Source organism: Lactuca sativa, chromosome 9 (genome assembly GCF_002870075.4).
Source record: "Lactuca sativa cultivar Salinas chromosome 9, Lsat_Salinas_v11, whole genome shotgun sequence".
Taxonomy (NCBI): Eukaryota; Viridiplantae; Streptophyta; class Magnoliopsida; order Asterales; family Asteraceae; genus Lactuca; species Lactuca sativa.
Genome location: NC_056631.2, coordinates 194,978,798 through 194,992,348, shown reverse-complemented (window position 1 = coordinate 194,992,348; position 13,551 = coordinate 194,978,798). Strand labels below are relative to the sequence as shown.

The 13,551-nt window shown below is 36.7% G+C and overlaps 1 non-coding gene across 1 annotated transcript; it reads right to left on the bottom strand.

The window, feature by feature from the left end:
* Positions 1-1,970: 1,970 nt before the first annotated feature.
* On the bottom strand, positions 1,971-2,077 carry LOC111921140 (small nucleolar RNA R71). Its single transcript, XR_002860073.1, has one exon. It is a non-coding gene; the product is annotated as a small nucleolar RNA R71 (small nucleolar RNA).
* Between the last annotated feature and the right edge of the window lie 11,474 nt (positions 2,078-13,551).

The following is a 13,551-nucleotide window of genomic DNA, read 5'->3' as shown; positions in this document are numbered from 1 at the left end:
GCAGCTATCATACAAGTTGGTAAAACATACATTTCAAGTGAATGAATCAATTTATCAAGTGGAAATATCACTTCTCTTTCAAAATAGTTTCATATCAGAGTATCCTAGAAATCAAAATCATAAAAATGTGAGGAGGTGCACGATCACACCTTCGCCTTCCCTCGATGATCAAAAGTTACGTGATACAAAATCAACAATTGTAATCCCGAAGCTTAGTGAGTTCCCCCAAAATACCAACGCCATACAAACCATAACAATATCATATAAACAACATGCATATAGAGTCTGCAGTATGACTGGACCGCTCGTACCTGGCCTTCAGCTAGCCCACTCTCAAAACCTTCATCATGTCTAGACCGCCTCACCGGACCTTCAACTTATATGGACCGTTCTCCGGGCCTTCGGCCTGACTGGTATGTCCCCATTGGCATGCAGTCTATCCGGGCCGCCTTGGGTATGTTGGCTTACAACACAAAAAAGGGCCACCTCAACCCACCCCTAATCATACAATCAACACATAGATAACAAATGCTAGTCTGTACGAATAGTCAAACCGATTTAACATATCACTAGTCATAGTATCATCCTATATAACAGGATACCGACCTAACCGGTCACTAACTTAGCATCATCTCATATACTAGGATACCGACCAACCAAGTCATTAAGCATATCATCATGCAATAACCAGGATAACAATCCAAAAATAAGGGTCGGCATTGGTGCCTTCGACCCTGTTAGTATAGTGAGGACAACTTACCTCACAAGTAGCTCGGAATGATAATGTCAAACTCTCCAAATACAGCTCCAAACTCAACCACCTACATCCACCAATGATCCAGTTCCATAAATTTCAAAATTACTAAAATACCCCAGAAGTCAAACTGGTCGACCCTTGGTCAAAGTCAAAGTCAACGGTCAAGGTCAACAGTCCATGTTGACCCAACTCGTCGAGTGTAGCTCACTGACTCTTCGAGTTCCTTCAGAACTCAAGAAATCGCGAAAACCCCAGTTGACTCACCAAGTTCATGCAGAATCTAGAAAACAGGAAACCCTCATTCAACTCGTCGAGTTGACTATGCAACTTGTCGAGTTCCTTCAGTCCATTTCTCATGTAGATGCTTTTAAGTGAAACCAAAGCTCTAAACTGTAGATCTAGGCTCCTTGGGTGTTGTTATCACATAAAGTTGCTAACTTTATGTGCATGCAAGGCTCCATGAGACTAAAACAATCATAAATAGCCTTAGAAGAAGGTTTTGGACATGGAGGAGGGCCAAAGCTTCATAAAGCTTGAGGCTTTATGTCCATAAGGGCCTAGAGGAGTCCATATATGAAACCATGCCCTTGTGACAAGTTCAAATCGGAAAGTGACTCTATTTTGCACCAAAATGCCCATATTCTAACATAAGAAGAGATCTAAGAAACGGAAGGCCAAGGTAAAGACTTTTTACCTTCTACTGGATGCAAACACGATGTAGATACTGGATCTACAAGCTTCTTCTCATTCCAAGCTTCTTAATCTTCATGCTTCTTCAACAAATGCACCAAAAACATACTTTTAGCCTCTCACACACTCAATAATAAGGTTAGATCGATTAGGGTTTGCTTCTGGCTATCAAAAGGTGGTAAGGAGGCTAGAGGAAAGGACTTAAGGTCCTTTAAATAGGATGCAAACCCTAAAAATTAGGGTTTTCATGTACAACCTCTACCTATCGAGCTGGGGTCCTCCAACTCATTGAGTAGATGCCATAAACCACGCAGGCTGGCCAGGTTCAACACGACGAGTTGGGGCCTCCAACTAGTCGATTCCCCACAATAAAATGAATACAAAGCTTTAAAATTTATACTTGGGAGTCAGGATGTTACATGCAGAATTTTGGTTGAAGTCACTCGCACCTGGAGCTATACGAACATGGGACAATCTTAAAGAGGCATTTATTGAACAATTTAGTCCACCTTCAAAGATCTCAAAGATCAAGATGAAGATAGCCAACTTCCAACAAGAAATGAGAGAGTCGTTATATGGAGCATGGGAAAGATACAAGGGCCTTCTAAGTAATTGTCCTCAACATGACTTGAACATGCAACAAGAGGTGTCTATTTTTATGATGGGGTAAATATTACAACCAGACAATTTCTTAATTCTCAAGGGCCAATGACCAAGAAGAATACGGCCACAATAAAAGAGCTAGTTGAAGAATTCCCAAAACACTCCCGAGAATACCATAATACACGAGAAGATGCTATAAGAGGATATGGCAATGGAGGGAACAAGAACATAGCAGTGGTATTGGCAAAATTAGAAAATATGGATCAAGGAATGACGAAATTGGATCAATCTATACATGCTATAAGAGTTGGTTGTGAAAATTTCAATGGGCCACACTTAACTAAAGATTGTTATTTTTATGAATTGGAAATCAAAAAGATCAAGTGTGTTATTCAAGTGGTGATAATATGATGAAGAATGGAGGAAGCCAAAGAAAGAGTGGTTGCCATATGACGATACAAGAAACAAACAGAAGAAAAATATAGGCAAACCGGACGAGGCTACTACCAAAAAGATCAACCACCACCCAAGAGAAGATGGACTTTGAGTCAATTCTTAAATTTTTTATGAAAGCCTATGAAAAAAAGACACAATGTTACTGATGCTACTTTGAGAAATCATCAACCTTCCATCAAAAATATTGGGACTCAACTTGGGAAATTGACTACACTTGTTAACGAAAGGTTACCATCCAAGAATCCTGATTCAAAACCACAAACACATGTCTTGTCCATATTCACTGAAGAAGACCTTGGTTTAGAGCCTATAGATATCAATGATGAAGCCTCGAAGCAATCTGATCCAAAACCAAAAAGAATGAATATGGAAGAAAAAGATAGAGCCGATGCCCAGTTCTCACGACGTGAGGATTAATTGCTCACGTCATGGGCTCAATATGAACAAAACACTTCGTTTCCTATTAGACCTTACAATCCTCCGCTACCTTTTCCTTATTGAGCAAGGGCACGTCCGTTGGTGCAAGAGCATCATAAATTTATCAAGCAGGTCAATGGTATTTCAACTAACACCCCATTTATTGACTCGTTGGCAAGAATGCCCGAATATGAAAAGTTTCTTCAAGACCTTCTTGACACTTGCCAACAATTACAGAAGACTTCCAATGTGGTTCTTAATGAACAATGTTCAACGGTAGTCATGGAAGGAATTCCAACTAAGATGGGAGATCCAAGATGTCTTACATTGCCATGAGAATTTGGAAATTCCATGAAGACATTTGCCTTAGCAGATTTTCGGGCTAGTATAAACTTAATGCCTTATTCATTTTACTAAAAGTCAACCTTCTAGAATTAAAGACTACAAGGATGGCAATCCACATGGTGAATCGTTCGGTAACATATACTCGAGGAATCGTTGAATATTTGTTGGTTAAAATTGGGATTTTTTTCCAATTGATTTTATACTTATAAATATGAAAGAGGATGAGAATGTACCTATTATACTTGGACGCCCATTATTTAACACCGCTAGAGCCTTGGTAGATGTTTGTGAATCAAAGCTTACTTGGCGAGTGGGTAAAGAAGTGATGACATTTGGAGTTGAAGAAGGGTTCGAGAAGTCTAAGAATCCAGATGAAGTGTTCTTCATGGATGAGGAAAATGAGCTTGAAGAATTAGAGAAATTGATGGAAGAAGAGGTCCAAACTGGAGAAAAGCCAAAAGAAGTTATGCTTACTATGCCAAGGGTCTCGATCCCAATGAACTTTGAAGTCTTTGCATATACTACACCCAAAATTCAAGATGAAGAGGTTTGTGAAAGAAAAAAAGATAAGTTCAAGTGATGAAAATGGTGATCAAGAATGAAATGAAGTAAAACTTGAGGAAATGGAGCTTGACATAAAGGGACCAGCTGAAAATCGAGTGAAGAGTTCACACAATGAAAAATCCCAAGGAGTTACGATCATGAAACGAAAAATGAAAATTCAAAGAAAGCATACATAAGGATAGTTCAAGCATATAAGAAGACGTGGAAGAGCAAAAGGAGAAGAGGGAAATTCAACTCCCAACCAACACACGTAGAGTGGGAAGGAGTCCGACTCACAACTCCATAAAAAAGAAGTGCTTATCGGGAGGAAATCCGATGTTTGAAGAATTTTTATCCTTTTAATGTTTATTTTAGTTCTCTTTGTTTTGTTACTTTTATATCCGAATGTTTGTGTTTGTTTTCTTATTTCACCTTTAGGTTTTCCTTTGTTTGTTTATTTTCTCAGAATTATTGAAATATCGAAGGAGAGAAGTCGTGAGTGTTAGAGATAAGAACTGAAGACCACACTTTTTGATAAGTGTGGGGTAACAATTATGTGTAATTTTAGAGACAAGAGAGAGTTACAAAAAATGTGGTCTTAAAATAAGTCTTAACAACTTAAGAGGAAATAGAGTTTACACAATATGAAGATTTTAAAGAAGATACACATTCTGTTTAAGCCTAGTTTTCATGATGTGAGATGTATCCTTCATGTCTTGAGTTTGATAAAATCACAATTCAGAAACTAATTGATCCAGACTCGCATCATGACTCTCTATACTCTCGATACGAGATATATAAAAATCATGTTTTTACTCTTTCTTTCAACCATCAAATGTGGCGTATGCTTTCCCACATTATAATGCATTACTTTAAAAACTTGATGCACCACACTTTTCGAAGATGCTAGTTTTTGGTTCATATTTTATTCGACGTATTCATGAAGTACCAACAAAAGTCTAGTTCCAGTACAAATTCAAGATGTTCGAGCTTTCCCATAAGAAATTAGAATTCGATATCACCACTACTACCCCAGGGGAGTCTGTTATTTTTTCTCATTTTTATTGTTTCTCTTTGGTTTCATTATTTTAGCATACGATGAGGGCATTGTATGAAATAAGTTTGGGGTAGAGGATCGAAAAAGGATATCAATCATAAGAAAAATTAATAAAAAAATGCTAGAAATATAAAAAATTAATAGGCTTGCACCATTAGTATAATAAATCTAGTCATTTTTAAAAATATAATATTATTGCATTTGGGCTGGTTTGCTAGTGTTATGTGCGATGATTTAAAGAGAACCCTAAGATTTAGTTGAGCAAATATGTTGTAGTGTATTTGTGGCTTCCCAGTCTTAGTGAAATTATGGGACAAAAACACAAACTTGCTTAGTTTGAGGGATATAATATTATGTACTTAAAATATATCAAGGAGAGCTTATGTAGTCATTGCAATTTAGACTAATATCTTTAACCAATAAAGGTTGAAGTTAAGTTACCTTTGTAACATCCCCTCTGGCACGTATCAATATTCTCCGCTTTGGGCTCCCGGCGTGAAATCTTCCCACGGGGTCATCCATACCTGGATTGCTCTCCCCCGGACCTTCTTAATTGTAGAGTTCTTATAGGATCTGCTGCCCTGATGGCTTTAAAACGCGTTGTGACAAGGAAGGTATCCACACCGCTTATGAGGAGTGTTTAGTTCTCCTTCCAAGCCGATGTGGGATCAGGTGCAACCCACCTTCAAGCACATTATAGGGTTCGATGTCCCTGTCGAACACATCGACCTGTGCCCTAGCTCTGATACCAACTTGTGACATATATAAAATTCAAGCCAATTTAAAACTTTTTAAAGCATTCAAAAACCATTAATTATTACAAAATAGTTTCATATCAGAGTATCCCAAAAATCAAAATCATAAAATGTGAGGAAGTGCACGATCACACCTTCGCCTTCCCGCGATCATCTGAAGTACCTGAGACAAAATCCAAGACTGTAAGCCCGAAGCATAGTGAGTTCACCCAAAATACCAACGCCATACAAACATAACCATATCATAACAAACAAACAACGTGCATATAGAGTCTACAGTATGACTGGATTTCCCTCACCGGTCTTGCAGTCTATCTTGCCCACTCTCAGAACCTTTAGCATGTCTGGTTCGCCCACCTGGGAGTTCAACCTATCTGGATCGTTCTCCGATCCTTCGGCCTAACTAATATGCCCTAATGGGTCTGCATTCTATCCGTTCCACCCTAGGTTTATTGGCCTGTAACACAAAGCAATTCCACCTTAACCCAACCCCACATACACAATCAACACATAAATATCATAAGCTAGCTTGCATGCACAAACAGTCAAACCGATCTAGCAGATCACTAATCATAGCATCATCCTATATACCAGGATACCGACCTAACCGGTCACTAACATATCATCATGCAATAACCAAGATAACAATCCAAAAACAAGGGACGACATTGGTGCCTTCGACCCTGTTAGTATAGTGAGGACAAATTACCTCACAATGTTGAACTGTAGTGATAAGATCAAACTCCCGAATCATAGCCACAAACTCCACCACCTATAACCACCATAGGACCAAGTCCATCAAAATCCTAAATTTCCAAAATACCCTCAGAAGTCAAACTAGTTGATGTGTATATTTAATGCACTAGTTTTTTTATTTATAAGTCCTAATTTATCGCATCTAAACCACACCTTACAGGCAGTGAACCCGATAGAGTATAGTATAGCTTTGATATGAAAGGGTGTCGAAATTTAAAATAATTGATTATAGGTTACAAAACATATGGAAGGAATAAATAAATGTTTAATTAAATCTCAAACGGATAACTAAATAGCAAATCTCGATAAACTGGCAGGAAGACAAATCTCTTTATGTACTTTGCTTTAGATAGATTACACCTTAAAATCATAGAAAATTCCACACACAGATTTATTTATTCATGTTCACCTATTTCTAAAATGATTAGGTTAATGTTCATTATTACTAATCCTTTAGCAAACAAGTCAATTCAAGCAGTGATCAATTGATTAAACTAACATGTTTCCTAGTGTTCAGTTCATATCAAGCAAGACTTGTAATAATAGTTAATCGAATTGGTTAATTCAGTTAGCTCATATGTGGTTGGTCGTCACATATGCTCACACATTAATTTACTTGTTTCCTAGTTAACCCTAGTTTCATGTTCACTATTCCGAGTCATATAATCTTGATGGTCATCAAAATCATAAGAGGCAAGCAATCAAGCAGACGTTCATACAACTCGATATACTTAATAATTAAAAGAAAATAATTGTCATTAACACATGAGGATCTTTTAACAAGATTAACAAGATAAATTAAACACAAATAAAACAATCCAATATAGCAATTAATCCACAAATTAAGGTTTTATCTAAACATAAACTCAAAGCAAATGGTTTTGATACCAAAATCAGAAAGTAAAAACATAGTAGTATCATAGTGGAATGCTAAACATGGTCACGATAACAAACCACATGATTACCGACATGAATCCGCTCTCTAATCCTTCAGATCTTCGCTCCAGTTAGCTTAACGGCCTTCCATCCGCCTTCTAGACGCTCAAAATGGCAGCTATGAAGTTTTCTTGTCGCACAAGTCGAAGTGGAATATCATAGATTATGAAAATGGTGGAATGATATGAGGTATTTACAATTAATGGAGATGGAATTTATATGGAATATTAGAGTTGGATTGGAATAAGGAAACTAATGGTGGCTTAGGGATTAAGCAAATAAATATAATATAAGTTGTGCTTGGGGAATAAGTAACTTGGAGGGAATTTCCGTCCAGCTTTTATGCTTCATCTTCAAGGCCGATTTTGGATAAGATAAGTCGTAGGAAATTTCTCCTAGTACTCAGAACATTTTGAATCTCGTCAATTGGACTTGTGAGTCATCAGATATACCTGAAACACTGAAGAGAGGTCAATCTGCCAGCAATATCCTTTTTGCATCTTTTCAGCTCCATTCTCTTCCTTTTGCATTCCAGCTCCCATTTTTACTGTAATTGAATATTTCAAAGCATGTTAAGTATCTTTTAGTTCTAAATAACATAAAAACATAGTATAAAATAATAAGAAAACATCATAAATATATGCATAAAATAGACGTTATCACTAGTCAACCCATGGTCAAAGTCAAAGTCAACGATCAAGGTCAACAGTCCATGTTGACCCAATTCGTCGAGTGTAGCTCACTGACTCATCAAGTTCCTTCAGAACACAAAGAATCGCGAAACCTCAGTCGACTTGCCAAGTTTCCAGATAACTCGTCGAGTCCACGTAGTGTCCATAATGTTGGTAAAACCCTAACCAACTCTTCGAGTTATCTCCCTAACTCGTCGAGTTCCAAGGCTCATTCAGACACTTTTAAGTGAAACCAAGGCTCCAAACTGTAGATCTAGCCTCCTAGGGTGTAGTTACCACGTAAATTTGCTAACTTTATGTGCATGCAAGGCTCCAAGAAGCTAAAACACTCAATACTAGCCTTAGGAAGAGGTTTTAGGCATGGAAAAGGGCTTAGGATAGATAAAGTCGAGAACTTTATGTTCATGAGGGCCTAGAGGAGTCCATATCTGATACCACGTTCTAATGACAGGTTCAAACCTGAGCATGACCCCCCCCCCCCCCCCTTTTGCACCAAAATGCACATATACTAACATAAGAAGAGATCTAAGAAATGGAAAGCCAAGGTAAAGAATTTTTACCTTCATCTGGATGCTAACACGATGTAGATACTGGATCTATAAGCTTCTTCTCGTTCTAAGCCTCTAAATCTTCAAGCCTCTTCAAGAAATGCACCAAACATAGACCTGTAGCCTCACACATACACACACACACACACTCAAAATAGGGTTAGATCGATTAGGGTTTGCTTCTAGACGTGAAAAGCGGCAAGGGTGGCTGGGGGAAAGGACTCAAGGTCCTTTAAATAGGGTGCAAACCCTGAAAATTAGGGTTTTCAAACACAGCCTCTACTCGTCGAGTTGGGTCCTCCAACTCATCGAGTAGGTCTTGGAATCCATCTAGATTTAACCTTCTCTACACGAAAAGTTGAGGCATCCAACTCATCGAGTAGGTCTTAAAACATAAATATAAAGCACTAAAATTTATACCTGGGAGTCGAGGTGTTACACCCTTGTGTAATCATATGTTTTTTAGGATTTTTAGTTTTGAGTGAAAAAGTTGTGAAAAAAAGAAAAAAATTGCAAAAGTTTGAGTGAATAAGAGTCTATATATCTATAAAGATCAAAAAATATTATGAAGAAAAGTTCAAAAGTTCCAGATTATTGAAGATTCAAAGTTCAAGAAGTTCAAGAATAAGGCAAATTGCCAAGTTATTTTTATTGTAATTTTTCTTTCTAGGTTATTTAACCATATGAATGCTTGGGAGCTTAACCAAAAATACCTTGAATGAGGATCATAAGTATTAAGGGCTAGGAGGTAATTAAGATTTAGACATAAATACATGCATTATAGTAATGCATAATTAGTGGGTTCAATTTGGATTATCTTGAATGATATTGGTTGGCATGGTTCTATGTGATGTATTAAATATAAAGTTTGGCTTGAGGGAAATCAAAAGGCAAGTGTGGGGTATTTTGATATTGCTCTATTTATACATATATTTTAATACATTTTAAGCTATATTTTGGTTATTTGCAAAGGTACTTGGTATTAATTGAGATAAATTACATTTGTAGCCAAATAGAGCATTCTTGAATATAAAGAACCAAAAGCAACAAATACTAGAACTTGGAAGGACTGGAGCTGGAGCCGAGAGCTAAATGAAGCTTAAAAAGAAGAAAAACCATGAAAATACAAGTCCCACGTCGTGGCAACAGAGTATGGTGGCTTGGTAAGTAAAAAACTCGATGATATACATAATAACTGAGCTCACGACGTGAGCATTTTAATTTCACATCTTGAGGAGGATTATTCCAGAAGATAACTATGTCGGATGCAGTTTTCTTGCCAGACATGAAGTAATATGATCTAACAACGTAAGACCTTAAGGCTCACGATGTGAGTTACAATTTTATGGAAACTATAAATACTCCTTTACATATCGACTTTAGGAGGTTGTAATCATATTTTCGAGAGAGATAGTCGGTTTTAAAGTCCATAGATATGCAAAAAGAAACCCTTGGAAGAGATAACACATGGAGATTGAAGATTTGAATACTACACATTACATTTGGTTTACATTAGATTAACTATGTAGAATTCTTATGTGATTGTGTGCTTATTTTCTGCTATGAGTAGTTAATCATTAGGCTTTCGTTTAGTGTAGATGAACCCTAATACTATGTATTAGTTTATAGCTTATATTTGGATTATGAAGTTGGCTAATGCATGTGTTTGATTATCATTACCTAGCATGTTAAAATTTGCATCTTTGTTGCTTTGATTGAAGTTAAGTGTAGTTTAATGACCAATTGAATTGTATGAACTAGTTTACCTAATAGTTTATGATCATAAAATTTCTAGAGCTAGGATTAATCACATTTTAGATTAAGTAGTAAAGGTAAAAAATTTAATTGTGTTGGAGAAAATTAATTCGATCATAATTATGTTTAACTTAAATACATCTTAGATAGCCCAATTATCTTTAATAATCAATTATGTGTTTGCTTGTGTATGATTATTACATAGTATTTTAGGAATTGGTGAAAACATTTGGAGATCAGATCAAGACTGCTAATAACATCTAAATTGGTAACTAACTGAATAAATCCATACTTAGAAACTACACATAGGGAAAAGGGGGATTCGAAGCTAAACAGAAGTGTCTTCTTAATCTTGTTTACAATCGTTTTTAGTTGAGTGTTGAGTTTAAGTTAATATGAACTTGAAAAATCAAATAAAATCCCTTCATTATTTATTGATTTAGATAAAAAAAATTTGTAATTATTTTATTAGCTAAATCCGTTTCCTGTGTTCGACACCTCACTTACCCGAACTATTCTATAAATTTGACTAGGTATACTGGCTATGTGAAATTATTTAGGAAAATAAGTTAGGATTATAAATTTAAAACTAGATAGAATATAAATTGCACATCAATGTTTTGGCGTCGTTGCCTGGGAATGGTTATTTCAGTTGCTAATTTAATTTCTTTAGGTTAATCGATCCTTTTTGTGCGGTGAAAACCACAAAAAGTAAATTTTCTGCCAAATTCGCATCATTTCCTTCGAATAGCAACAATTAACTAAATCCAATCTAACATCACTACTAAACATAAGACTATAAGTTCCAATCTTGGTAACAGGAGAAAATCGTCTATTGCCCATGATTAGATTCATCCTTCCATGCTCTACGTCTTCACTTTCTTGAAGTACCTGCAAATCAAAACAAATGTGAAAACCACATCCTATATCAAGGACCCAAGAATGATTAGGTTGTGAGTTATTAGTTTTGAATATTGGAAATACCTACCAACAGTGGCTTCACTTTACCATCCTTGATGTCCTGCAAGTACTTGGGGAAACATCATTTCCAATGGCCCTTGTCATTAAAACTGAAGCAAATTGCCTCTTTGGGATCACTAACAAAAGGAATATCTGATCTTGGCTTTGATTTTGAGCCATTGCTAGATGACCCTGTTGGATAAGGTGTCTAGGTCCATAACTATTTCTGGTATGTACTTGACCCGACCCAACATGGTCCATTTGGGTTGCATGGCACCATGAAATTGGATAGACTAAATGAGAGAAATAACACTTGTGGTTTATTAATATATTATAAGTTCTAATATATTAATAGTATTATTTAATTAGTTTGATCAAGAATTAATTTAGAATTAATTAAGTGATCAAAAGATAACTAATTAAATATATGGGTTGATTATGTAAATCATCCATAACTTGTATAGTGGTCTAAGAGGCTCCATGGATTATCAAGTTGGGTTAAACCCATAGGATGCTCCATGGGAGTTACAAACCCATGGGTCATGGAAATGAAGAGTCATGACACATTAGGGTTTACATGGTGTAACCCTAGATGTGTCAACACTATATAAGGAACATACTATCCACCAAAACCGGCTACACAAGTACAAGAGAGGGCTAGGCCAATTTTTAAGTGTGTGAATTCTCTCAAAGGTCATTCCAAAGGCATTTGGTGTTGTGTGAAGCATTTGAGGCATCACACTTGGGTGCTAGGCTCACAAGGTTTCAAGGATTATAATCAACAACAAGGTAAGTTATTCTATCTTTCATTCAAGTTAAAAATGTTCCCTATGTATGCTAGATAGGAATATAACCTTGGAATTCAACTTTGCATGAAAATTAGACAAACATAGATCCAAGGTTATTAGGGTAGCATGTACACTTAGGAAGTGTTAGAATGCTCAAATCCCATCAGTGGTATCAGAGCCTAGGCTTGTTTGTTTGTTATTTGTGCAAAATTGTGTTAAAAATCGAAACAAGCTTGCTGTCTGATCAGTGAACTCGCCGATTCCATGGGGGAATCGACGAGTCCAAGTGAATATTCATCCTACTCGTCGAGTAGGTTCATGCACTCGACGAGTAAGAGGCCCAGACAGCAGATTTTTGACTTTTGTTGCTGGAAATGGACTAGAAACATTACCCTAAACTGTTTTGGTACTTGAAAACTTGTTTTAGATGGTGTAATGTTTATGCTAATCCATTTACAATGGCAATTATCAAAATTAGAAGTTTTTAAGTGTAATTTTTGATTCTTGAAAGTGTTCATATTCATGTTTACGAGCTTATGAAGATTAGATGATCATACGAGTTGCTTGTAACCTTCATGGTAATTTAATTCATGATCATAATGTGTTTTAATGGAGTCCATAACTTGTCCTCAAGTTATGGAAAACCAAAAGTCACACTTTTATTAAAGCCATTAAAAGAACACAAGAGTTATAAAAAATGAAGAGTCTTCATTTTTTGTAACACCGTAAAAATTAAGACAATTTTTCTCTTTTTAAAACCATTTAAATTCATTCATAATCACTTTTCAAGACAACATCGTATCAAAATTATCTCATTACAAATCCCAAGATCAAATCATAATAAACTCCGCGAGAGTGTGTACAGATCATGTCGGCGCCTTCCCGCGATCATCACTGGTACCTGAAACACATAACACTGTAAGCATAAAGCTTAGTGAGTTCCCCAAAATACCACTCTAACACATATATTAGCCACTCAAGGCTATAGCTCTGCTGACCCTCTGGTCAGTGTGTCTTAGTGGGACCCTCCAGTCCCAACTCTCTATGGGCTCTCTAGCCCTACTCTATGGACCCACTGGTCCTATCTCTGGAAACTCTGAATCATGCATATCACATATCACAATAACACACATATATAGCATACAGATACATTGGCACATAACTCAACAGTACACTAACACATAACTCTGTTACCACTCTAGGTAAGGTATAATGAGAAGACTCACCTCAAATGTCTCGGTAAATCTCCGACTCGGTGGAAATATGGTCTAGCCTCCGCCTAATCACATAAAGTAAAATACTCTTATAAATATAACTCTCGAGACTAGAATCAACCCTCTCTTGATACAAAGACTCCATTGTTGACCAATCCTCAAAGTCAACAAGTCAACAGTCAAACTTTGACCAGACTCGCCGTGTGCACTTAGGTGACTCGGCGAGTCTATGCGTGTCCAATATCCCTCTAGTCCCGCATGACACGTCGAGTCTTTCCC